Raw genomic sequence first — 27,150 nt, forward strand, 5'->3', positions numbered from 1 at the left:
ATATCAATGGTTTTTTTTCTATATCTAGCCTACCATTGTGTCTCATCTGCTATTATCCCCAAGTGGCCCTAATTAGGAGAGGTCTATAGCATGACAATGTAGCTTTGAGTCTAAGCTCTCAGGCTTTAGAGTCAGGCAATTTGGGTATACACCTCGGTTCTGCTTGCTATTGTACCAGGGGAAAACGTACTTCACTTTTCTATGTCTTTGTTTCCTGATCTGTAAAATGGGGTTAATGATTAATAACAGCACTTAATTTATAAGATTGTTGTGAGAATTTCGTAAGTTAATATATCAAAAGTGCTTGGGACCCTCACTAGCTCATGATAACTACTGTTGGTTTGCTATTACTGATATTCATATAAAGCACTCAGATAGTGCCTGGCATATAGTGTGTATGTAGTAACGTATTAGCTGTTATTCTTATTGCTGGAAACTTCATTCCAATTTCTGTAAGCAGTATTCAGACTTTGGCCACAAAGAAAAACAGATTCTCATAACAAAAATCCATGTTCTTCACTTTGACAAAGAAACCAGCAAAATTGCTCCTGAGGACGGGTGCACACTTCACCTTGTAATGTCATAACATATGCCTGTGAATGACTAGTACATAATACGTGGTTGAATAAACTTGCTTTTTTCCTTTTCCCAGCTGCAAACCAAGGTTTGCTTTGAGTAATACTATCATTCTGTGCCCCAATGTTACTGTGAAAATGCATCTTCAAATTCTTGACCTTTATTTTACCTGTTAGCTTTATGCACTTTCCTTTTAACTATTATAATCCAGTAAAATTTGAAAATTTATGATTAGATAGGAAGATTGCTCTAAGTTGGTAGAATGTAATTTAATACAAGAGAGTTTGAGTAGAAATATGTTGAGATAAATGTGACATATATTACAAATATTTTAGAGCAAACATTTTTTTCCAACTTATCATTGTTAAAAATGTTTTAGATTAGAAGATGAGAGATGGAGAATCCCCAGTATGGATTCTTTCTTATACAATATTTATGAATGATAGCTTCATTTTTTATGGTATTAATTACAAGTCATATGTTACTATGATAATCAGCACTATGGGCAAAATTTCTTTTTAATTGTAATCATCATAACATAATGAAATCAGTTGCCTATATTTAGACATAGAATCATGAAATATTTAACTATTAAATTTATGATATTTTGGGGCGGCCGATGGCTCAGTTGGTTAGAGCGTGAGCTCTCAACAACAAGGTTGCGAGTTCAATTCCCACATGGACTGTGCCCTCCACAACTATATTAAGGCACAATGACTTGGAGCTGATGGGCCCTGGAGAAACCCTATATTCCCCAATAAAATTTTAAGAAAAGGATATTTTGATTTTATAATCTTAACTTTGAAATGACTGGTTTCTAATTTCTTATCCAGTGATCATAATTATAAATTATATTTACTTGCTATACAAAAGCACTTTCAGGGAGGCTGGTTAACTCGGTTGGTTGGAGTGTGGTGCTCCTAACAACAAGGTTGCCAGTTCGATCCCCACATGGGCCACTGTGAGCTGTGCCCTCCACAACTAGATTAAAACAACTACTTGACTTGGAGCTGATGGGTCCTGGAAAAACACACTTAAATAAATAAAAGGTGAAAAAAAAAAAAAAAGTAGCTTCAACCAGCATCCCTTTGGTTGCTCACCCAAAATTATTAACCCTAATTTCAGAAGACTCTGAGAGATTAAATATTATAGTCAATTATAGTGACAAAATTGGTATTTAAGTCTGGAATTCTGGTACCAAACTATGCATTTACAGGTATTTAAAATAAATAGGCTAAAATAGTTGATTAGAGAATAGTAGATGGGTGTTTATCACTCTTTCACCCCTTCCTTACTCTTCTCTGACATTCCTTTGCAGAGGAGGGTTATGGGTACAAGAAGACATTGTCAAGGAAGGAATTGATTCACATTTAGTAAAGATGGTTCAACTAGGAGGACAGCTATCGCTTATTGGTGAAACTGGTGCGTACACCCAAAATATGAAATTAAATTCACATTTTTTAAATTGACTAATCTTTGGAGTTGATGATGTAGGAGAAAAATGAAATATTTCAGTGACCCATATATACAGAGGGTGCCAAAAAATGTATACACATTTTAAGAAAGGAAAAAACTGTATTAAAATTGTAATACTCAATATATATAGATAACAAAAGAGGAATGCAAGTCATGTATATACATTTTTTGGCACTCCGTATATATTTGTGTGTGTGTGTGTGTGTGTGCGTGTGTGTATTTGCCTATTATTCCAGAATTGGGTTTCAGCCTGCAAGTAAATGAGAAAGCATTTGTTTTCATTTTTAATTATTGATCAGCTGCCTGTAAGGTTCATTTTCTATTAATGCGGAGGTGGAATTGTGTTTTTCTTTCCTCTTTAGTCCTTGATGAACCCCATATGGTTCTGGTGCTCACAGCTCTTCAATAATTCAAGCTTATCATGGAAAAAAAAGTCAACTTTTGAAAATCTAGATCAGTGGTTCTCAGTTTTTTTTGCTTTTTTGTGTGTGTGCTATTAGCAGTAGGAATATTTCTTCAAGAAAATGACAATCTGGACTCAAACTTTTAAAATATATTTAAGCAGAGCTGCTTGGTTTGCATATGAGAAAGACTATTACCCTATGGTCCCCACAACTTTTATGCCATCTGTGGTGGTCTAGAGGTGGCTCCTCAAAAGCCTGTGGGGTCTATTGAACAGAATTGAAATATATTGAGGTAGATAATAAGATATCAGTTAGATATAATGTAGCTCTGACTCGGGGCTGAGACAGACCCAATCTGGGTTTAAACTATGACCACACCACCAACTAGCTTTGCTATCTTGAACAAGTAGTACAGTTTCTCTAAATATTGTTTCCTCCTCAGTAAAAATGGGAATAAAATGGTGCCCACTTCAGAAAACTGTTCTGAAAGTTAAAGTCATACAAATAAAGTGCTGGCACATATTTTTACTGATGTCAATATTTAATAATCTAAGACATACTTTAAAGTGATACAGCGTAGTTAGTATAATCAAGTGGTAGAGATACTGCCACTCAAGGAACTGTGGCTTTCTTGATGAGAGACCTGCATGTTTCAAATCATAATCTTAAAATGCTATAGTTTATGCTTTTTTCAACTAAGATTTGTGTAAAGACATATATGAAATGCACCTACGTTGAATAATAAATTGTAAAGTATCATTTAAGATACTGAACTGGTGAAAATCCTTAGTATACTATCTATATGCATTGATGGTCTATACAAGCATTTCAAATGATGGCACAGGGGCACGATGGCATACCTACCTACTCTTTCCAAGTGCAAACACACTCTCCATTCTCTTCAGGGTAGAGTCTCTAAAGCAGAGGTGTATATGCCATGGTATCATTCATTCAATCCTTAATAAACAACCTATTTTGCTTTCTGTCTCCCCTCCCCCTTTCTTTCTTTACCTCTTCCTTTTCTACCCTGTGACAAACACTGTTTTAATTATGAAGTAAACAATAAAATGGGTGTCACAACCTAAGAGGGTGGTGGCTATCCACAAGTTACTGTGCCTTCTATCCCTAGATGTCACTGTAATCTCAACACTAGGCAACTAATCTTTTTGGCAAAGATATCAAGTGAGAGCTGTCTAGGAGGAGATATGCTGCAAGAAACTATGGGCAGAGTGGAGCAGTGAACACTTTGTTCCCACTCTTTCTGCATCCACCATACCGTCTTGTTTCCCATGGTCTCTGCCACCTGGTTCCTGCCCCAGACTCTCCTTGCTCCTTCTGCCATGTTGCCCACTGGATTCCGTGAGTGCTGCACTGAGTTCCAAGAGGGTGTCACCTATGCACCACCGACTCCTGGGCCTAATGCATACTATGCTTCAATTTATTGAATGCATTAAGAGGTCTCTTCTTAAAAATACACATGCCTCTGGGAAGTAGTATACTTAAGGGTATACTTTGATTTCTAGTTAGAACCTAAGCTAGCATATGTTGGTAGCCAGCTGAAAGCAAGACTATCTCAGGAAAGATGCCAGAGAGTAGGTAGATGTGCCAAACAGGAGATGACAAAAGCACCAAACCTGAAAAAATGGGAGGAGCAGGAGTAGAGAATAAAAGTAAATTTCTCTCTCTCTCTCTCTCTCTCTCTCTCTCTCTCTCTCTCTCTCTCTCTTTGTTTTTAAATTTTGCCTAAGCTTCTCATTCAAATCATTTTGTGCTTCTTGGACTAGCTATTAATACTAGATTTTTGGTCAATTAGCATTTCAAAGAGATAAAGACAATGGATGATGAGTCTGTGCATCACCCACCCCAGTGAATGACAGCTTGACTAACCCCAAAACGCAGGTCCCATGCCCACCCCTACCCTGCACTCGGCTTCTCAGAATTCTCTCCCCTAACCTTGAGCGTTCTGTGCTTCTCTGTCATGTCTTGTGATTAATCTCTTTTGCCTCTTTTACTGAATGCTCAGTTTTCCTAATCTTTTCATCTCTTTTGATGTTTTTACATTTCTTTCTCCCCCTTTGTGAGTTAGCTTTTTCTCTCTCTTCTCCTTTTCTTTTGGTCTAAATGTTTGGCATACCCTTAACTCTTATCTGTATGCTCCATGGATGTTTTATTATATGCTTAAGATATTAACTGTGGTTACTTCATAAAGATTTATAACTCCTAGTTTTCCCTTAAATAACAAGTGTGTTGAAAGCTTTAAATTTCATATTTCAAAGAAAAGAAAATGTTTTTTGCTATGTAATCCACTCCCACTTTGGACTCTAGATGAGACTATTTCAGAAGAAAAAGAATCATCTGCCCTAATTTAAGTTATTTTAATGTTATTAGATACCAAATTTAATTCACATATGGTATCATGGAGTATTGCTGGGTTGCCTAGTTCTCTAGTTTTATGCAACAAAGTTTTACGAATTGGCTTAACTACAGAAACTATTCTCTGAAACATATACCAAATATTAAAAGGGGAGAAAACATCCAGACACTGAAAAATTCTGTGCACACCTCAGCCTGTAAATCCACTGAACTTACAATCTTTGTTCTTTCCCCTTCTTCGCTTTGGAAGACCTTTAGCGTTTCTAGGAACTCATGCTGTATGAGTATGTGCTGAATCTTGGAAGTGACCATATTTCCTTTTTATTCCTACCTCGGTTCAGCTCCATCTGCTCTAGCTTTTTGTCTCTGATCCTGAAGTTTTGATCTTACCATTCACTTTCTCCCAGGAAGCTCTTCAATTGAGCTTACATTGTTATTGCTGCCTGCCAAAGCATCACTCCCTCTCCACTTGATAGAATTTGGGGTGGGGGGACTATTATTTAAACCTTTGCACTCTCAGGTCACTGTCCTATTTCCCTCTCCTTTTCTGGTATCTTCTCTCTGCTAGAAAGGAGTTTCTCAATCTATCTGACTCCTTTAGAGCCCTTTTTGCATCTTAGTTTTCTAGTACTTCCTTGCATTATATTCTTACTATATGTAGTTTGGATCATTTTCTGGTGTCAATTGCAAAAATGGGCTAAACTAAAATTGAAATTTTAGTATAATTAAAGATTGGCATCATTTTTAATAATACAATATTTTAAAAATTTTGTGGTGCAATAAAATTTGTATATGGAGGATATTTTTATCATTGAGTAAAAGATTATGAATCAGAAAAATGTCACTGAAAAGGAAATAAAACATGTTTAAGTTCCCCTATTATCTTTATTCAACTTAAGTCTAAATTATATGGTAAATCAGAAACAGAAGAGATTAATGAAATAAGAAGCTTTATAGAGCTGTTTCAGAAATTTGAAGGGTTTATGCAATTTGGATAGAGAAAATATGGGGAGGGTCTACCAGGAGCTCAGAATTGCAGGAGTGAAGGGACACTAGATTGTGGAATAATATTGGTATATGTTGGTATGGTGTTTGCTAGAGCAAGAGGTATGCAGTGGGCAGGATTCATTTATTCAGTCAGTCATATATTAAAAATAATTATCTATGTAGTTACTCTTACCTTGTGCAAGTCATTGTACTAAGTTTTAGAGTCTCAGGGGTAAATAAAAACAGATAACACAAAATATATTCCTATATAGGCATTAATTGAATTATATACTAATTTAATGATAAACCATGTGATATGTGCTTTGCAAAGAAAAAAAAACACAAACTCATAAAAGTATATAGCTGGAGGTCTTGATATCTAGAGAATGGGATCAGAGAAGATTTCCAGGATGAAGTGAGATTGAGCTAAAATAAAAAGCGAGGATAAGGAGAAAATTATTTTTTACTTTAAGATTGGCAACTCAGTACATAGGGAGTGGTTGAAAATATGGAGGAAAGAAGAGGTCTGCAAGATATTTGAGATGGTAGGAATAGGAAATGAATTTGTAGGATTTTAGGTGGGGTTTCAGATTTTGGTGGTATTTTTAAGACATGAAAAAAATAGTTGAGATTGTTTAGCAATTAGGCTCTTGAGCAGGGAGTGTACTGGTGAAGGTATTGCTTTAAGAATCTGGTGGTAATGGTTGGTTGAATGACTGGAGTAGGAAAAGGCTCAACAAGGTCAGAGGGAAGATGGCTGCATACAAGCAGGCATTGAATGCTAAGATCATGAATTAAGATAGCTTAAAGTCCATATGAAAAATACCCTGTGTGGGTTTTTAGTTTTTGTGACATCTTTTCACTCCGATTTAAGAAAAAAGAAGGAGTCAAGTGTGTACATCTCAAAAGTCATATGTTCAGTGAAATTTCCCCTATTCCCTTAGGAAGAGTTATAGCTTACTCCCCCAGAATCCCACAGAATTCTATTTCTATCTCTGTTAGCTCACACTCTATGAAATAATTATTTATTTATTTATGTTCTTGTTCTGTGAATAACACAGTTAGCTTTCCATGGGCTGGGAGACTTGTTACTTATTTTACACAGGGCACGTAACACCGAGTTTGAAAAATAGTGGGCACACAGTGGATATTGTTATTGATTGAGTGCCTAAGTCAACCGTCAACAGTTGCATTTTCTATATTATCCCACATGTATTCTGTCTTGTTCCCTAACTTCTGAGTATATTGCCAAGTAAAAGACTTTGTAATTTGGAAAGAGCCAGTACTTTTCCTGTGGAAATCACTTGCATGTCCAAAGCAAAAAGATTGGTTACTTTTCAAGACAGTGAGTGGTGACTGATTTATCTAATACTATATTTATTTGGTTTGTTGTATGACACATACCAAAACATTTTGTGCTTTTTCCATTCTTAGTGGCTGGTCTCAGAGGTCTCCAATGATATTGTTGACTCTCCTCTCTTTATCTATATCTATCTATCTATCTATCTATCTATCTATCTATCTATCTATCTATCATCTGTCTATCATCACATACATGTATATACTCTGCCAAATAAACATGGATTTTAATCTTGTTGTTTCACTTAGCTGTGTCCCAGAAAAACCATCTAGTCACTGAGCCTCAGTTTATGCATCTGAAAATGGTGAATAATTTCTCCTGTCTTCTAGGGTTTATGGCAGGATTAGAAATAATGCCTATGAAGTATTTCATAATTGGTATGCAATACATAATGACTATTATTTTAGTATATCTTATGATATTGTTCTGTAGTTATAAATAGGCATAAATGGCTATTGCTTTCCATAACTGACTTAATTAATGGTTTCTAATCAATTTTGGTGGGCATTTGGGAGGAAAGTCAGATTTAAATGCTGGCTCTTTAAGAATGGTGTTTGGAAGGATGAAGCTGAGACTCCGCATTTCCCTACCTCCGTCAGTATCTATACTGAAGTACTTAGGATGGAGAGTGATTCAGAGCCTCCTGTAAGTGGAGGTACTTGCATCATCTGAACATTAGCTGTTCCCAGGACCCTATGTCTGTCTAGAAGCCTTTTCAACTAGGATTACTTTTGTAGTGGCCAGAAGAGTTCTTTCTGGTATTGGTTTGTGTCCATGCCCAACTCCTAACAAAGAAACCTTTTAGCAGAGGGCCCCCAGGACATTTAGGTCCTCACTATCATGGAATGAAGAAACAAGCACCCTGTTCTCTTAGAGGAACCTCAGAGTCTCTTACAGTGGTGCTTAATTCTCTCTACTTCCTTAGCTAGCAGGAAGAAGGGAATGGAGGCAAGAATACATCTTTCTTCCCACTCCCAAGGAGAAAGTCTGTGTAGAAGGAGTGGTCAGGGTATTATGATTCTTTGCCGCATTAGGAGGGTAAAATGACAGGTGATGCTTCTCTTTAATAAGCTAGGTACTTAGGGGGGAAAGTTCTTTGTTTTGGGTTGTCTTTTTAGTATGAAGAGTATGCTCAGGCACAGGTGTGTTGGAAAATAAAGAATGGGTATGGGGTGTGATAAAATGGATGGAAAGAAAAGCAGGTGTGTTTTTAATACAACACAAAAATGTGATCCTGTAATGTCTGAGACTTTTTTGGATGCAGTTTTAAAGGGAAAAAAAATTGATCAGAGAAAGCAAAGGTAGAGAAAAGATTTGTAGTTTGGACTTATTTTTAGGGAGGACTGTAGGTGTTGTCATCGTAGGAGCCATTTAGGAGTCAACTTTGAACTCAGGCTAGTGAGGAAGGGGAGGGAGAAGAACGAAGCCATGCAAAAGGAAGTAGGAAAAACAACAACAACAACAACAAAATACCTTGTTCATTGGATAATTTTACTTGAATTCTGGTGTGCCTGATCTACTTGGCTTAATGGCTCCATCTTTGAAAACTTTCAGCCCATTTCCCCTGGAATTGGTAAGATTGGAAGTGGGTAAGAGCTAGGAGTGTCCTCAGAATGATTTCTTGTACAATGGGATAATTCCTTCTCTAAAATTGACCCATATTGACCTTGTGTTGTAAACAGAAGGATGGGGGTGCTTGTAGCTACTTATTTCTTGGGCAAACATGCCAAACAAAGTAGCTTAGAGAGCATGATGGCCCAAAGATAAACTGCTGGCTTACCTCCTACTTAGCAAAATATTGTTTAAAATGACTCAATTTTAATAGTTGGATTCTAAATTTTTTACTATCCAATACTCACAGATGTGCAAAAACGTTCCAGAATTTCCCCAGTAGACAAATGGACACTCTCTTTGTACTGACAATACACCTTGATATTGGTTTGTTCCACATTTTCATCCAAAGCCAACAGTCATCAATGTAGCCTCTGAATTTTTTTTATTAGACCTTACTAACCTCTTTTCTTTCCTTTCTTCTTTTTCTCCAACCTTAAGAGCCAGCTATACACAACTATTTGCAGCTTCTCTAACATGCTGTCTTTGCCTATTTGCCTGTGCTGTAACCAGTGTTTGGAACATTTTCATTTATTTCTTCACTTACCTCATTCCACAGAATCCTCGAGACAGGGTTCAGTGTCCTATGGGAAGCATAACCAATTGCAAGATGGAGTCAGAGTTAGCTGTCTCTCTTATGTACTGCAGTTAAACTTCTGTGCTTTATAATAGCATTTATCACAATATATAGCATGTTGTTTACCTGACCCCTCTTCCTAGGTCATGAGTAACTTGAGGAGACAGATCATGTTTTATTTTTGCACCTATCTAGCTAATCTAACCTAACTTATGATTTAACATAGTGTCTGACTCAATAGGTAACCAGTAGGTTGAAAGAATAAATGAATATGTGAATTTCAAGTGCATTATGTAATGGATATATGATATGTAAATGTTAAATAAATATTTTTAAAGCAGGTAATTTTCTTGAAGAAACACAAATTCCTCAATTTTATTTTTAATACAAAAGTTTAGAAAGATGTACAGGGTTGGATTAGCTGTTTTCAAAGGAAATGTCAAACATGGAGGTCACTAATTATGCAGTCATTCCTATTCAACCAGATTCTGGCAACTCCCCCCAATACCTTCAATTCAAATAAATGTTAAAATTCTTTGTGTAGATGTTAAAGTGATTCATATAACTCTTAAATTTAAATAACTAAAAAGAAAGGTGTTTTAATATATTCAGACCAAAAATAGTATGAGGTATATTTTCTTCATGTGTTTTCCAAAGAAAGGAAAGTAGACTGTTGCTACTTAATTCCTGATATATTTAAACACTGATAGATGACAAAATATTATAATGATGTGTTGGTTCATTTATCTGGTTAAAGTATATGTTGAGGCCCAGTATATCTTAATATACTTGTTCATTACTACATATATAATGGCAGTAATTCTTCTCATGTGTCTGACATACATTTTTGAATGAGTTTTATTTACTGAATCTGAGGGACAGAATAATAAGTTAGGAGGAAATAGAAGGCATGGCCAGAGCTGGGGAAAACAAAATTGTGGAATACAACAAACTGAATTCAAATTCTGAGTCTTCCCCTTAATAGTGCTGAGAACTCGATAAATTACTTAACCTTGCTGACCAGCCCCTTTCCTCATCTGGTACAGGTTGGTGATATTACCTAGTTCAACTTGTTGTTAAGAGGTTTGAAAGGGATAATGTAGGGAAAACAATTAGCCCAGTTCCTAGCACACAGCAAGTGTTCAACAAAGCTCTATTTCTCTTTATTTCCTCACTGTTCTGGAGTGGGTGTTCTTGAGACTGTGTTGCAGTGGCTTTTGAGTCAGACAGTCTGTATTAAATAAGACACTTCACTGGCATTGAAACGTGTTTGATCTGTTGAAGGAAAATTTTTATTGAAAAGACTGATTATTTTGTATTATCAAAAATAGATATAATTGTTAATATAAAAATAGATTGGATGGTAATTGTAGTTGATAATACTGTATTATATACTTGAAAGTTGCTAAGAAAGTAGATCTTAAATGTTCTCATCAGAACAAGAATTGGTGATAATGTGACGTGGTGGAGGTGTTAGCTAAGGTGATGGTGGTAATCATGCTGCAATACATTATAAGCATATCAAATCAACACGTTGTACACCTTAAACTTACACAATACTATATGTCAATTACGTCTCAATAAAGCTGAAGAAATGGACTATCTAATGCCTGTGAAATTGCCAAACAGCATCAGTAGTATGAATCCAGCAAACAGTGAATCTAATTGGAACTGTCCTCTGGCAATGGTGTAGCTGTTTACAGTCTAATCTATTATGTTAACTATTTTCTTTCTGTGTGAAATTCATGTATTCTTTCCATGAACGTGAGATTATAAAAAGTCTGATGTAATTTTGAGGTTAGGGCTATACGTTGAGCTCTAACAGGTCTCATAAAGGAAAAGAGGCCATATGGATGTGTGCCTACTGTGTGTTCCAGTGCCTACTGAGTATCTACGTGTTAGTGCTTTTGGAATAAAAAATAAGTCTGAGCCTCTGCCCTTTAACAATAGCTCTTTAGATCCTGTAGAAGAAGGAAAGGAAACTAAAGAAAATTCTTTTGAAGTTTTGACCATAGAATGCAGTTATAAAATAAAGTCAAATGGAGAAGTCAACTAATTGGATTCGTTTCACTGTTTCAGTCAATCTGTGTTGAATCTGAGCAAAACTGGTCGAACGGCTTACATGACAGCCCTCCAAGTCAATGGAAAATTTCCCAAGTTCATGCTGGTTAGGAAACAGAAGGCCTCTTTTAAAGTAGTGCAAAACTCAGCAGTTTGGGTTTCATTGAACTGGTTTAGTGGTTTCAACTTATATAACTTCCATATGGAAACTTAAGGGGAACATAGAAACTAAACCCTCTTATTGTACCACCTGAGAGCAGCTGCTATTTCAGAGGTTTCTGTTTAAGTGGCCCGGAACCTGAAGTTTCTTTTTTTCTTTTCTGAAAAGCTGGGTTTCTTTCCCAAAAACCAACAGAACCAATCAAACTTATGAAAATTGATTTCTAATGGCACCAAGAGGAGGAAATCCAGTTTAATCTCTTTTTCAAAGTTCAGGAACTCTTGGAACCAGTTCACCGAAAAATCAGCAAAGGGTCCAAGCAGAACCAAAACCAAATGGGCAAAAGAAAATGTGTTCTGTACTGAAACACGGGTGGTGCAATAATTTGTTTTTCTTTTGAAATAGTCTAGAGGCAAATGAGGAAATTAGGTTGAGTGCTGTAAATTATAGACAGCTAGGGATGGTTATTGGCAAGGACTAAGGATATAGTTTGAAAAAAAAAATCTCTCACTTGGAAGCCATTGAGAGTCATTGAGGGTTGGCGAAGCATTATGCTAAGCGTTTTACATGTGTTTTCTCATCTAATTTTCTCACCAATTCTATGGAATAGTGATTTAGAAAAACTCAGTTTTCTACCTTCCTGTGTAGGGAAAAACCCAGTTCTTTCCTACTGTGAGTTTCTCCCCTGTGGTCTCCTTGACTACTCACACAAAACACTTCACTTCTGATCACCAAATGTGTGGAGGTTTTTCCCCCACACCAAGCAATTTTCGGTGGCACCAGCTGAATGTCCCAAAATTTAACTCAATTCTGACATTATCTAACCTGAGAGAACTTCAGAGTCCACAAGTTAAGGGCTCAGACCACAAGACTGCCCGCCCCTTCCCAATCCCCAAGGCACACACTTCAGGTACCAGTTGTAAGCTCAGGTTATCACCGGTGCTTCTGACCAACTGGCTATAAATTAGAGGTTCCACCAACCTCTCCTTGGATTTGATTGTTTTACTAGAGAGGCTCACAGAACTCAGGGAAACGCATGGATCAGTTTATTATAAAAAGATGTGACAAAGGATGCAGATGAACATGGAGATAGAAGAGATGCGTAGGGCAGGGTAAGTACGAAGTGTTGCAGAGCTTCCAGGCCCTCTCCAGACGCTTTCCTCACACCTCCATGTGTTCAGTAACCTGGGAACTTTCTGAACCCTGTATTGTGAGGACTTTATGGAGGCATCACCATGGAAGTATGATTAATCAACTCCATTTTCAGCCCTTCTCCCTCTCAAGAGAGTGGGGCGAGGGGGTAGGCAGGGTTAAAAATGCTAAGCTTCTGATTATGGCTTGATGTTTCCAGTGACCAGTCCTCATCTAGGAGCCACCCAGACTCACATCGTTAGAACAAAAGACACTCCTGTCACCCAGGAAATTAGAAGAGTTTCAGGAGCTCTGTGTCAGGGACAGAAGTCAAAGACCAAATATTAGAACAAGGAAATTACAAGGGTTTTAGGAATTCTGTGCCAGAAACAAGGGGCAGAGACCAACATATGTTTTCTATTATCTCACCTGTTTTAACCTCATTTTAGCTTCTGAAGAAACTGACTGAGAAATGTAGGGTCTTCTGAAGGTTACACAGCTGAGGACTAGATACAGGATGGAAGGCCATGTGTGTCTCAACCTCTGGCCACCACATCACACCATATGTTGAGGAGTTTATCCTTCATCTCTTCTTTGTATGGATTTACAAACAGTAAGAGTTGATTGATCCATTCTCTAAATATTGACAGCAGATTTTTAAAAAAATATTTAAAAAGCCTTTCATGCCTAAAAATTCTGATTACTCCTTTGAAGAAGTTTCTACACAGGTGGATATCTGTTGTGAAATGAAAAAACTTACATTTTAAAAGAAAAAATAATGAGCTATTTGATGACTGAACAGTGTTTCTATCTGCTGCTTTAGGAATCCTACAGATTGTTTGGGTTGCCTTAGCAGAGAGATAATAAGCTCAATATTTTTTAAGTAAATATTTGAAAAATGAGCTATATCTATAATTAGATCAACCTTTCTAGACTCACAATGAATGAAGGCGTTTGAGAAAATTGCGTATTGTACTGATTATATTTGACTATCTATTATATTTCATAGTATTATCACATTAAAGTCCAAACTCACATGGTCAGCTTAGTTGCATTACATTAGTTTTATGCTTTGTGAGATGTGAGATAGTCCATATCTGAATTTTAACCCTATGAGGGAAAGATATTATTTTTTAGAATTCTGAATAGAAATCCTTATTTAAAAATTCCATTGTATAGGTCATTTCAAAGAGATCTTGTGGGATCAAAACCAGGAACTCTTAACGCTGTGACCAAAGATTGAAGTTCTCCATAGGATGTAGTAGTCACTCAACAGTGCTATGTTTTCCTGAGGAGATATATAAGAAGAAAAAAAGAAAGAAAAAATTCCATTTTACCCTGCCTTATGTAGTCATGTCCTGAGTAAAATTTTACCTTTTCTTGAATTTTGGTATTGTATACATCAGCTATGGAATTATTTTGTTAACTGCCACTGATGTAACTTTTATGAAACATAAACTGAATACTACTGGTCTGAGCTTTACAAAACAAAAAACCTACGTTACCCATTTCCTGTAGCGGGTAACGTAGGTTTTTTGTTTTGTAAAGCTCAGGCCAGTAGTCCCCTACCACGGGGAATAACCAACCAATTTCTGTATTTGATCCACCTGCATTCTAATTCCAACCACATGGTATAGGAGCGGCTGCTGCTAAGCATATGATTGGATAAGTGCGTTCGAAGTGAGGGGGAGTATTTTGAGGGGGATTAATGGCAATGTGTCTTTTACTGTAATATATATATTTTTTAAATTTAAACATTCACCATATTGTTTGATCATACCTCGTATGCTCAAATGCCCAAGATGCTTATGTTATGGTTGGGGACAGAGGCATAAAGATGGAATACATTTTGGACTATTTTAAAACAATAAAAGTTCAATCCAAGAAGTGACATTCTTGCAAAATGAGTCTTGAGGAGTGAATGAGAGCGTGACTAAGAAAATGGGAATGAGCATGACAGTCAGTGGGACAAGCGTGGTAATAGATGCTCAGTTGACGACGCTGAGCATGAAGGTGAGGGAGACGGCAAAAGGAGGGGAGTGGGCTGTAGAGTAAGAACCAGATTATGATGGGCTGGAAGCCACGTTGGGGAACTGGACTTGATTTGATGCATAATGGTAGTGCTTCTGGAGTGTTTTTGTTTGAGCTAAATTATTCTCCAGCAGCAGTGCCAGGAAATACCTGAAACGGACAAAACCAGAGGCAGGGAAACCAGGTAGGAGGTGAGTGCAAGTGATCTACGCTAGATATGATGAAGCTAGACCTGTGGTAATAAAGATGACAGAAGAGACAATTTATAGAAATATTTAATAAAATTATATGACATGGAGAATTCTGAATGTTTACATGAAGCAGCAAGAACAAATCCATGTTTTGTGAGGCCTGAACATTATACAATTTATGTAAAAGAGTGCAAAATTATGAATTCACGATGAGGTATGAAAATAAATATTTGCTTAAAATTGGAAAGGAAACCACAATTACACATTTTTAAAAAATGACAGAACCCTCAAACCTCACAAAATCCAGAAAAAGAAATATATCTCATTAAGCACAAACGAAATGTATCACCATCTTAACTTCCCTTTAGCCGTATCACAAAACTGCCGGTACCCATTCTTTATATCTCGCAGCACAAAGAAATATGACAGGGATGAAACCAAAGTGGAAAGAGAATCAGGAGAGACTAGGATACAGACCAGAACCTTTTGTTCTTGGTGGAAAATTGAGCAATCATGTCTAGTGAGTAGTGAACATAAATTTAAGCTGTTCTTATTTTTTCTTATCTGCACAGAATAGTTTCAATTTTTTATCAGAAAGATTTTGAATTATCAGGAATTACATGTGTTTGGCATTAAGAACAGAATAATGATTATAATTGTTAAAAATGAAGTTATCCAATGAGGAAAACATTTCATAACATTACTTCACAAAGGAAACTGTCCCCCTCCGGTATTTATTCTTTTTGTCCATTACTGAATAAAGTGCCCCACCATATTCACATACAGTAGACTCTGGTGTTGTCTTAAGGACCAAAACGCCTGAAACCTATGAGTCAGGCAGATAAACTTCTCTAAACTTTAATTTGATTTTTTAAAATCCGATTTGAGATATAGTATAAGCAGAAACAAGAAAACAAAACTAAGAATAAAGAGAGTTTTATAAATTGATTTATTTAGAAAATAGCAAATTTCAACTTTGCAGTAGTCATGTGATTGTATTTATACTTGTGAGACAACTGGTGATTCCAGTGAGAAATGTGGCAAGATTGGGTCAAATACAAAATTCATGGAGCTTCCTACCTCTACTTTGAGAGACAATTCAGCACTGAGATTAAGTGTAAGGACCCTGGAGCCTGACTAACTAAGCTTCACTGCTTACTGGTGGTATTTAAACTCTTTGTGCCTCAGTTTCATCATCTGTTAAATGGGGATAATAACAGCTACCTTACTGGGTACTAGAGTGGATTATAGGTGTCACTGAATACAAAGATCTTAGAAGCAATATCCAGCAAATAATAGATAAGCATTATATAGGTGTTTGTTATTTTTGTTTGCCAAAGAGAAGGAGCCATAACTTTTCTTAGAATGGACTAGAAGTCCCCATACAAATAAGTAGTCTGATTTTCAAACTTTATTGCTAGCCATTGTGCTGGGTATGCTGAACTCCCGACCAGTTTCCCAAACTGCTTTCCACATGGGTGTTCTGAGATAATTTATAAATTTTACAAAAAAATAAATCTGGAGCTGAATTAAATTAAGTGTTTTAGAGGTACAGAAATGTCCAAGTAGTTTTATGTGCCCTAGACCCATAACTCCAAGTGGTTCAGGGATGAGCTCTGGAAATGATTGAGCAATAACCTTTCTCTCTGAGGAGACGGGGAAATACTGTTGTTACTGTGGGCTTTCACTGAACATGACTAGAATTTTCTATGTTAAGACTTTGGCTTCACCTACTTTGGGTGGTGTAAGTTCAGTCCTTTTGAAGAGGTAGACTGTAAATGCCAATTGAATCAATCCCACCCCAAAATCAGCTGTTCTGCTCTGCGAAGGGAAGTGTTGCTTGTTTATTTAACATTTGTGATCTTGTTTATACTGGTGATGGCCACCTGTGGGTGTGAGCAGGGCCAACAAGCTAAGTGACAGATGAGTCATTGCCACGGGGTGGGCACACATCAATTCTGTTCTTTGGATCGTGACTGGAGTTGTCCCCGGCAGCTCACTGCCATTTTCAGACTTGCTTCTAGTATCCCCTTTTATTTGTTGCATCCCAGCAACTCGTCCCTTAATTCAGGCAGAAAGCTCACGGTTTCCTCATGACTACCGTTCCTCATGCACCATTTTCTGAACACAAGGTTTAGGTGACTTCCGTTACCACTTCCCTTGCATTTTGATCACTGAAATTCCATTATCCAGGCATCATTTGTATTTATGAGTAAACTTTTCCTCTTGAACCACCTCCATACTCCAAGGCTTCTAGATGAGTCGTTTCCTGACAGCTAAGGAGCAATGATATATAACATATACAACAATGAATAATCTTTTCTGCAGTCAATAATACATGCTCCCACGAGTGTACCCTCTTCTGACTTGGGGATGCTGGTGAGAACTCTAGACCAGATATTATCCAATTTGGGAGAGTAGAACAATAGAATATGGTATTCAATGCACTTTTAAATACTTATCTGGAAGGTGTAACTATCATGTTCAATATTATTTGTGCTACAAAGGAAAGAGTCAGGGAGAAATAAACTATAGCATCCATGGATGTTTAGTGAAAAAAGGAAAAATCTGGTTGTCTAATTTGGCTCCTTTATTCTATAGTTGTGGAAAATGAGGCCAAATGCAGTTAACTTGCTCAAGAGCCACATTTCGTCAAGGTGCTGCCGGGAGACTTGAACAGTCTTCTCATTCACAGCCCCATGCTCTTCATTCTCAAATATTTTATACCTGATAACGTAGTGGAAAATGTTTGGCTTCGTGGCTACCTGAGGCATCTTCCTTGATATGAGACACACAAGAAGTCCACGCTTAACATATCAGTTAGTGAGTGATGGAATCAGTGAGGGAGTAAGTGTATAGACGCCTTCATTTTTAAATTTCAGTGTTGGGAGAAGGGAAGAAAACCTTACAACTAATTAGCTCTACACGTAGGCCTTTCTTGACTCTGTCTGCTACAGTTGCTATAGTAATTGATTGGCCTCCTGAACTGTGGAGGTTTTACGAGATTCTCCATCTTTTATATTTGAATTAACTTTTTAAAAATAAGTTCTTTGTTATTTTGAGAGAAGAACAATCATAAATCTAGGATGAGGAGATTAGGTTCTACTCCAAATTCTACTGTGAAAATGAAGAGTGATCATAAGCACGTCACTTTACCACTCTGTGCGTCAGTTTCCTCACATGTAAAATTGAGGTGTTGCTCTAAAGGATAGCTGAAATTCCTTTCAGTTCTTCTGAATGGGTTAAGCTACAAGTCTCTGAATGTTAGAGACTTGTCATGTCAATCAACCTCATGCGTTTCGTACGTTTCCAGTGCCTGATTGTTGGAAGAAGGACAAGGTTGGGAGTTGGGCAACTGTGTTTGTACTGTCAACTGATAGGATTGAAAATGGGAGTAGTATGGTTTGAGTAGCAGAAAGACCATCGCAGGGTTTCTCACTAAACAATGAGAAGATGCTGAAAAGAATTCCTGCATAAGAGCACTTAGATATTTTTGGAGGTTTTTCAACGAGGCCTATATTTTGTATTAAAAAAATAAAAACGTATGTAATTAAAATATAGTTGATTTTATATTAGAATTAGTATATTAGCATATGTCCTAAAACTAGATCACACAAGCACGGATTTTCTAAATAATCCTTCAAGGAAATAGAGCAGGAAATGAAGAGTTACAGGATCTGACTCATACTTGTTTGCAATGTGGTCTGGATCTTTCTGATAGAATAAACATTGAAAGCACTGGGGTAGGCCTGGATACCAGTGATGCCAACAACTGGATTTTAGCATTTCTTGGTCCTAGGTATTCCATCACCGTGTACCTCTTCAAAATACCTTTCACTTTTCTTTTGCATAAATACAAATCGAACCCTAAGTTACTTTCTGCCTTAGGGATGGGAAAACATATGCTGAGAATGTAAAAAGAACAGTGTGAAAAACTCACATAAATAAATGAAAATATTTTAAAATACTACTAGACGTGTAACTTGGAAAGGAGGTAGTTTTGAGAATTAGGCAATGAATAAACTCTTTTACCTAGGTTTTTTCATTCAGTGCTTTGTCATACAGATTGATGGAGATAGATGTGTCCTCAGTGAATTAAAGAACCTAAGATATTCATTGTCACTTAGTAAAACACTGATAAACTTTAAGATTTGTTTCCACAAATCATATGCTCAATTGGAAATATGCATTTAATTCAATACCAGGAGAAAAATCTATTGTTTTTTGCTAATGATTCAGCTGTTCAAATGATCTATTGTATCCGTCGATGGCCAGTGGCAGGAACGAGGCTCTCTGCAGTATTGTAACCATGACATTAGTGACATCATTTAGTGGAAATAGAATTTGGAACCTTTGGGAAACAAAACAGTGGCTTCTTTGCTAGACTCTGTGAGAACCTAATGAATACTAACAGGATGTAATGAATAGTGTTGATTTATCTACATATGCTTAGCAATTTTATACATGTGCACACACATATATACATAAAAGTGTTTTATTTAAAAATCCATGGGATTCACAATGCTCTATAGATTTGGGGAATGATGTTCTTGTATTGCAAAGCCATGCTCTACTTTAAAAACAATGCTTTTTGATTATGTAGCACGTGGACTCAACAGGGCTAAGAAAACACATGCCGTTGGTTCTATTCTGAGTTATACCTTTGTTAAAAACAAAGATTCCTTCAGTGGACCTTATTAACTAAAAATAATGAAAGGGTAGTTATCCTGCAAGGGTATGTTAGTCTGCGGTGTTGGGAGATGTACGAGGGGAGACTCATTATTACTATAGAAATGAATGCTGCGCCTGTTGCAGACGCACAGAGGACAGACTGAACATTATGGAGTGGAAAAGCAATGGGAAGAAGGGATGGCATCCAGTGAGAATGGAAGAAATTACCCATGAAGTACTTTATTGAGAAAAGAATAGCATGAAGTATGGTAGGGGACCTAGATATTAAAAATTCCTAAACGAAAAATGTGGAAAATGGTATTACAACCTAGGAGGAGACTGCAAAGAAATGATGATGCTTCTATTTTTAAAAATTAAATTTTCTTCTAAATTAGACATATCCCGATAGTTTTGCCTTTAGAGCTACTTCTTAAATCCTGCAGTCTTCCTTAAAAATTAAATTTGGAAGAAAACAAAGTATTGAAGTTGGTTCAAGACTATGTATTTGAATCCTGAGTTACTTTCTTAGCAGTCTTGGAATTTGGGGCAAGTCACTTGACCTTAAAACAGAGTATAAAGTAATACTGACCTGTTACTTTATACTCTTTATAAACTATTAAGTTAGTATATGAGAGAATCAAAGTTTAAAATTAGTCCATAAAGTGAGTATTTCTAATTGGGGTAAAGACTAGGAAATGGAATTTGGGATACAAATCACTCATTTGAGCGTTTGAGAATAAAGAGAAAATGTTCCCCCCACCTCCATTTCTTGCTTTAAAAATGAGAATGACTTGTTCATGTTTGAAGACGGTAGAGGTAGAAAACATTTATTATACACATATAAATATAACACTAGGTGATAATTTGCAAAGGGAATGAATAAAATGCTATTAAAGTGTTACCTTTGATTCAAAAAGATCTTAATGGATTTAATATTTTCATTCATTCACTCATTTGGATAGACTGTCAAAGTACAATTTTATTTTTAATCATCTCTTTGTGCCATGAATTAAATATAAAGATGATATTTTTATAAAACTTGATATGTTTTCTAGAAATGTTTATAAGTTAATATAATTTATGTACTGTGGTGGACATGGTGATATGCCATTCAGATACCTCTCCAAAGAGAGACTTGCCCCAGCTCCTGTCTGCTCATCCAAGATGATGCCTTTCCCACTGCAACCCACTTTCATGACTGATGGAGGTTGGGGATCTAAAAGTCCAGCCATTTGGTCCAATGTGGAGGAACAACAGTGATGTCCTGTGGAGTTGACCAAGGCAGTGGGAGGCTGCATTGCATCTCAGATTCTCCTGCCAATTCTCCTTCCTTCCCCTCCCTTTCACAGGGGTTGAGCCCAAGAGCACTCCTTAGTAAACGTCCTGCATGCCAACTTCCATCTCAGAGTCTCATTTCTAGAGAACCCAACCAGCATCATGAACCTCTTTCTGTTGTACCCCAATTCTCATGGATACATTTTTGTGCATAAAATTAAAAAGTCAAGTTTTAAATGTATGCATGCCATCAAGTTATCTACTTTATATTCTTTATGAATTCACAAAGAAAATAAATGCTTGCAAAATTTCAGTTTGCTCACGTTTTATATGCAAAATCTTAGCTACTAAAGAATTTTGAAGAGATGCATAATTACATTTATAGGGAGGAGATACATTACATTTATAAGGAGACCCTTTGGATCCCATCAAACCCACTCATGTAGATGAGCCTCAAGAGGTAAAAGGTTAGTCATACTAGAGGTTAGAACACAGGCACGGTTACACTCCTTCCTTACCGTTCTTTGTTAAAAGACAAATTTTTCCATCTTTCCCCTCTCCTTCTTTTTTCTTCTGTTCCTTTAACCCAGTTTCTTTCCTGATATCCCTAAGCCACAGTTGTTTCCCACAACTGCAAAATCCTTTTACAGAAATGACTAGGAGCGTGGTGTGTGTGGGGAGTTATACAAAGGCCTCATGTAATTCCGTCAACTTGCAACTCTGCTTAAAATTGATCAAATTAGAGGGTGCTTTCTGGACCCCATGACACTAAGCAGTTCTCCAAGATGAAATGAATATTAGTCAGCCCTTCTTCCCCTGAGAATGCAGGAGATGAGCTGAGGGACAGCTTCTTCATTGCACATTCAGGACTACACGTTTGTACCTTCCTCCCATGAGCAGAATTGCATGCAGTATTTCTTAGCAATTAGAGTCAACAAAGTGCCATTAAGAGTACTGCAGTCTAGAAAAATGTATTATTTCAGAGATCGTTTTAGCTTTTCAGTGCAGAAAAACAATGTACTTACTGCTAAATATATTTCAGAGGGTATGGCCTGGATTTATTCTGTATGTATCTCATATATATTTATATCTAAGTAGTTGCGATCTGTTGTTTATCTTTCCTTTAATGCCTTAACAATATTTTTGTAAGTATTTAGCATTGTGCAAAATGCTTTCACTTATGTTTGTTGAACAAATAATACTGTTATTATATCCAGGCACTAGAGAAGGGAATTACATAAAAATCTTACTTAATTTAAACTTCACAGTAGCCTTATGAAGTAGATAATATTATCTTCATTTTCAGGTAAGAAATCTAAAGTTCAGCAAGTTTAAGTTATGATTACTTGCATTTGTTGTTTATGTCCCAGACTTGCTCTAAGAGCTTTACTTATATTGGTTATGTATTTCTCAGAATGACCCCATTTAAAGAGGCCCCATTATTATCACTGGCATTGTATAAATGAGAAAACTGGAACCCAGAGAGATGAGGTAACATGGCCAAGGTCCCACGGTGGGTAAATGGTGGGAGTGGGATTCAGCCTAGTTTGGGTGACCAACCATCCTGGATTGCCAAGGATGAGGGGTTTTCCAGGACACAGGACTTTCAATGTTAAACCCGCAACGGTCCCAGGCAAACTGGAACAATTGTCATGTTAGATCCAGGTGGTCTACTCAGTTGCCCACACTCTTAAGTGCTTAGCTCTTCTGTCTTTGAAGTAGAAGGTAGTGGATCCAGGGTTTGAACCCTCCTGTGTGACTCTGAAGCCTGTCTCGATGTTGCCATTGTGCGGCCATGGTTTGTGTTTTGGGACAAACATATCACAAAAGTGATGATGATTTGCTAACTGGTAATGTGTTTGGATAGGTAATCTTATGCCAAGGACTCATATTTGTTCTTCTTTTATTTGAACAGCTTTATTGAGGTACAATTGATAGGAAAACAACACATATTTAATGTATAATGTATACAATTTGACGAGTTTGGACATATGCATATACCTGTAAAAGTATCACTACAATTAAGGTAATAAATATATCCATCACCTCCAGAAGTTTCCTTCTGCTTAGCACCACGCCCCCGCTTTTTTTAAACAAGTTCTAGAGGTCTGTTGTACAACATAGTGTCTAGTTAACAGTCCTGTATTGTGCAACAAAAAAACGAGTGTTTAAGAGAGTAGAGCTCATGTTATGATTCGGTATTGTCTTCATCTCATTTGATAGCAGACCATTTATTTTTCTTAACACTTTAGTTTCTCCCAAACCTATTCTGTTTCCCATGGCACTATAGACTTGTAGTCTGTATAGAGATTGATGCCTTATCCCCCCCACCCCACGCTCTACTCCTGAATGACATATTCTCATATGTACCCTACTTCAACTTCCCTTCCCCACATGGCTCTGAACATTCAGTATCCGCAGGTAACTCTCAGCTTCCTCTTCTATCATGTTTCCCCCTCAGGCCTCTAAGTGTTATTATTTCCACTATCTTGCCCCCTCACTACCTCCTTAGTCAGTTTCACAGGTCACAGCATCTTCCTATAACATAGTACCAATAAAACTGCCCTAGGACTTGAGAGAAGAGAGAAATGGATTTAGACTGGTGTTGTCATGGACCCCTTCTTAGAGAAGATAGCAATCCAGCCAAGTTTTGAGGAATGATTTTGATTGTGAGGGGACATTAAAAACTAAGGAATATTAAATTAATTTTTTTGATTCCATGACCTGTTCCGTAAGTAAGTTAACTACTGGCTGCCTTACTGAAGCAATTTGGAAAGACTCTGTGTTTGAGGGTCGTGTTTCACAAATGCCCCTAGGCTCACAATGCTTACGTGTATTGACATTGGTTTAGCATTGTAAAGAGCATTGTAATACTTACCAGATGAGTCACTTTTGGTTTGCACTTACTTCCCTTCCCTGAGCCTCAGTTATCTTTTGGCTAGCAATACCAATGGAATAGAGTTGTGAGGTTAAAAATAGATAAAGCGTTTACTAATAAAATAGCTAGTTTGATGCGTGGCACATAATAGCTGTTATTAGTCTTAGCCAAAGAATTATCATACTGTTCATGGATAAAAGCACATTAGAAACAACTGGTTTTATGCTTCTTTTATGCTCTGATGAAATAATAAGTAGATGGGAACAGATAGCTGTTATTAGTACTCTAGGTCAGTAATAAGAAATTATTTTTAAACACACCCCACTCTTTCCCTCTATAGCAATGCTTTGTCATCTAGATTGGGATTTATGTAGGTGACCTCCCCCAGTGCCACAGTGCTACATGTTTAAGAATACCAGATATTTTTACTTTTCAAAGCATACTTTTTCACATAAAATAATATGTTAGAAATCTGAACATGAGCAATAGATGACATTTTGAGATATAAAATAAATTGTTACAGCAAACCCTGAAAAAAATTGCATTTAAATATGTAGATATGTTTGATTGTTGACAGCGAGGCTTAAAGGGAGTTTGAATTGAATATTTTGTTCACAAAAAGATATTAGTAATGTTTCATTGCTCAACGTAGTTTGCATTTATATTTCAGCAGGGTGACTGTTTTTTGTCAGTACAAATATGTGTTTCTTGTTCTGGCTACACTTCCCCTAGGATAAAATAATAAGGGCAAAACTGGTTTTAAATATATTTTGCCCATGATGAATGCAACTTTATCATTTGGTTATATTTTATAATCAGGTATGTAGGTGATGCTTAGTTTATCGCTGCTATTGAATATTTTTTCTGGTTCTGATTAGTTGCAGGCTTATGGGACCTCTAGGGCAGTAAGAACAGATGCAGAGGGGGGATTGAGTAGAATTTTAAATTTTAATTTAAATTGCTATCTTCATGCAATTTTTTTCAGACCCTTGGCCTATTACAGAGAGAGAGAAAGAGAATGAGAGAGTGAGAGAGAGAAACAAAGAAAGACAGAGAGAGAGAGAGAGAGAGAGAGAGAGAGAGAGAGAGAGAGAGAGAGAGAGAGAGATACCCTTTCCCAGCCGTGGTCAGCGGGCATGTGACTATGGAAGAATGGTTAGAGAGGTGTGGTGTCAATGACTTTGAAGATGGAAGAAGGTGGCCATGAGTCAAAGGATGCAGGCAGCATCTAGAAGCTGGAAAAGATAAAGGAATGGACCCTCCCCTAAAGCCTCTGGAAAAGAACACAGACCTGCCAACACCTTCACATTATCCCACTGAGACCCGTGTCAGACTTCTGACTTTCTGAACTGTAAGATAATAAATTTGTATTTTTTTTTAATTTTATTAAATTTATTGGGGTGACAATTGTTAGTAAAATTACATAGATTTCAGGTGTACAATTCTGTATTACATCATCTATAAATCCCATTGTGTGTTCATCACCCAGAGTCAGTTCTCCTTCCATCACCATATATTTGATCCCCCTTACCTTCATCTCCCACCCCCCACTCACCACCCCCCTTACCCTCTGGTAACCACTAAACTATTGTCTGTGTCTATGAGTTTCTGTTTCTCATTTGTTTGTCTTGTTCTTTTATTGTTTTTGGTTTATATACCACATATCAGTGAAATCACATGGTTCTCTGCTTTTTCTGTCTGATTTATTTCGCTCAGCATTACACTCTCAAGATCCATCCATGTTGTCACAAATGTTCCTATATCATCTTTTCTTACCACCGAATAGTATTTGTATTGTTTTAAAAACTAAATTTGTGGTAATTTGTCCTAGCAGCCATAACAATGTAATGCAACCATATACATATTTTATATTACACTGAAGGAAATAAATTTATTTTTACTGTTTTTAATTTATATGTATTTACCTCTACAATGATCTGTTAATAACATATGCTTAAATGACCATCCCTTATCCAAGGCAAATTGGTTCATGGTAGCCCTCAGTTTACTGCATCATGGGAACATACATAAAAGAAACTATGTCCTTCATTCAATGGGTATTTACAGAGCACTTGGTATGCCAAGAACTTTGCTAAGTTCTGGTGGTACTGTAAAGAATAATATCCATGTTCCCTATTCTTATTATATTATCACATTAGTTATGACTAGGATGGAAGGCTTTTTGGAAGTTAATACATATATATATTCATGTATTTTAAGATTTCCCCATGTAACATGGAGTCAGGACAGAGTTTATTTTCTTTGGCCATATCTCATTGCTTTTAAGATACGTCTTACAGTGGAACCCCTGGAATTTAAAACCGTTTTTAGCCAAAATGGCAGTGAGCAAGGAAAAAGCCCAAATAGAATTCCAAGTCTGGACACACGTTTAGAAATCAACCATGACTTCAGAAACAGTTTTTAAGTAAGCTGTTCTACGAAAGCTAAATCATAAGTGACAGTTATGCCAAGATTAATTCTTTAACTGCTATGAGATAACTTGCTTCATGAATGCCAACAGCTCTTATTTGATTCAGAAGGGAATACAGCCAATAAATTTTATCTTCTGTTCTCAATCTGGCTTCATTTATCACTGAGTTCTGAAGCTTCTAGTAGATATGAGACTTTCTCCAGTGTTCTTGACTACTGCTTCTACCTCTTTTAGATATTATGCAAAAAGTAGGAAACAAAATATATAGAACCTAAAATTTCAAGAGTTTTCACACGTTGTAAAAATTCTTTTTGTATTTGAAATATATAATACAATAATTATTTTTTCCCTGAAAGAACAGTAAAAAAATTAGCTTAAATTGAAAAGCACTCTCTCTGTTCTTTCCAATATGGTAGCCACTAACTAGCCACATGTGATTATTGAGCACTTGGAACGTGGTTAGTCCAAATTAAGATGTGATATAAGTAAAAAATACACACCAAATTTTGAAGACTCAGTACAAAAGAAAAAAAGACTATCTAATAAAATTTTGTATTGATTCTACATTAAAATGATATTTTAGATATATTTGGCTAAGTAAAATATATTATTAAAATTAATTTTATCTGTATTTTTTACACTTGTTATAATGTGGCTACTAGAAAACCTAGATTTACATATGTGCTTTGCTTTTATGGATCACATTATATGATATTGGACAATGCTGGATTAGATGATTAAATCCGTCATTCCAGTTGTAGGAAAACATAGGAAACTATGTTTGGATTCTTAAGTACTGAGTGTGAGGTCAGTATCTCTTGCTTTGCAAGACCTCTCTTGCTTGGTCCTTCCCCTCTTTCTGAGCCTGGAAGAGGGGTATCCTTCTTCTCAAGAGAGGGATCATTAGGTATAATAGACATGAGTACGTTTAGAACGTCATTGATATGCCACTGAAAG

At 36.6% G+C, this 27,150-nt stretch overlaps 1 protein-coding gene and 1 non-coding gene across 8 annotated transcripts in view; both read left to right on the forward strand.

The window, feature by feature from the left end:
* PDE4B (phosphodiesterase 4B) overlaps window positions 1-27,150 on the forward strand; it is a 565,055-nt gene that overhangs the window by 266,078 nt on the left and 271,827 nt on the right. The window lies entirely within an intron of this gene.
* On the forward strand, window positions 13,894-14,020 carry LOC141572565 (small nucleolar RNA SNORA25). The gene has a single exon (XR_012497889.2). It is a non-coding gene; the product is annotated as a small nucleolar RNA SNORA25 (small nucleolar RNA).

The sequence above is a fragment of the Rhinolophus sinicus genome, chromosome 14 (assembly GCF_057876585.1).
Source record: "Rhinolophus sinicus isolate RSI-liver-muscle chromosome 14, RSI-T2T, whole genome shotgun sequence".
NCBI lineage: Eukaryota > Metazoa > Chordata > Mammalia > Chiroptera > Rhinolophidae > Rhinolophus > Rhinolophus sinicus.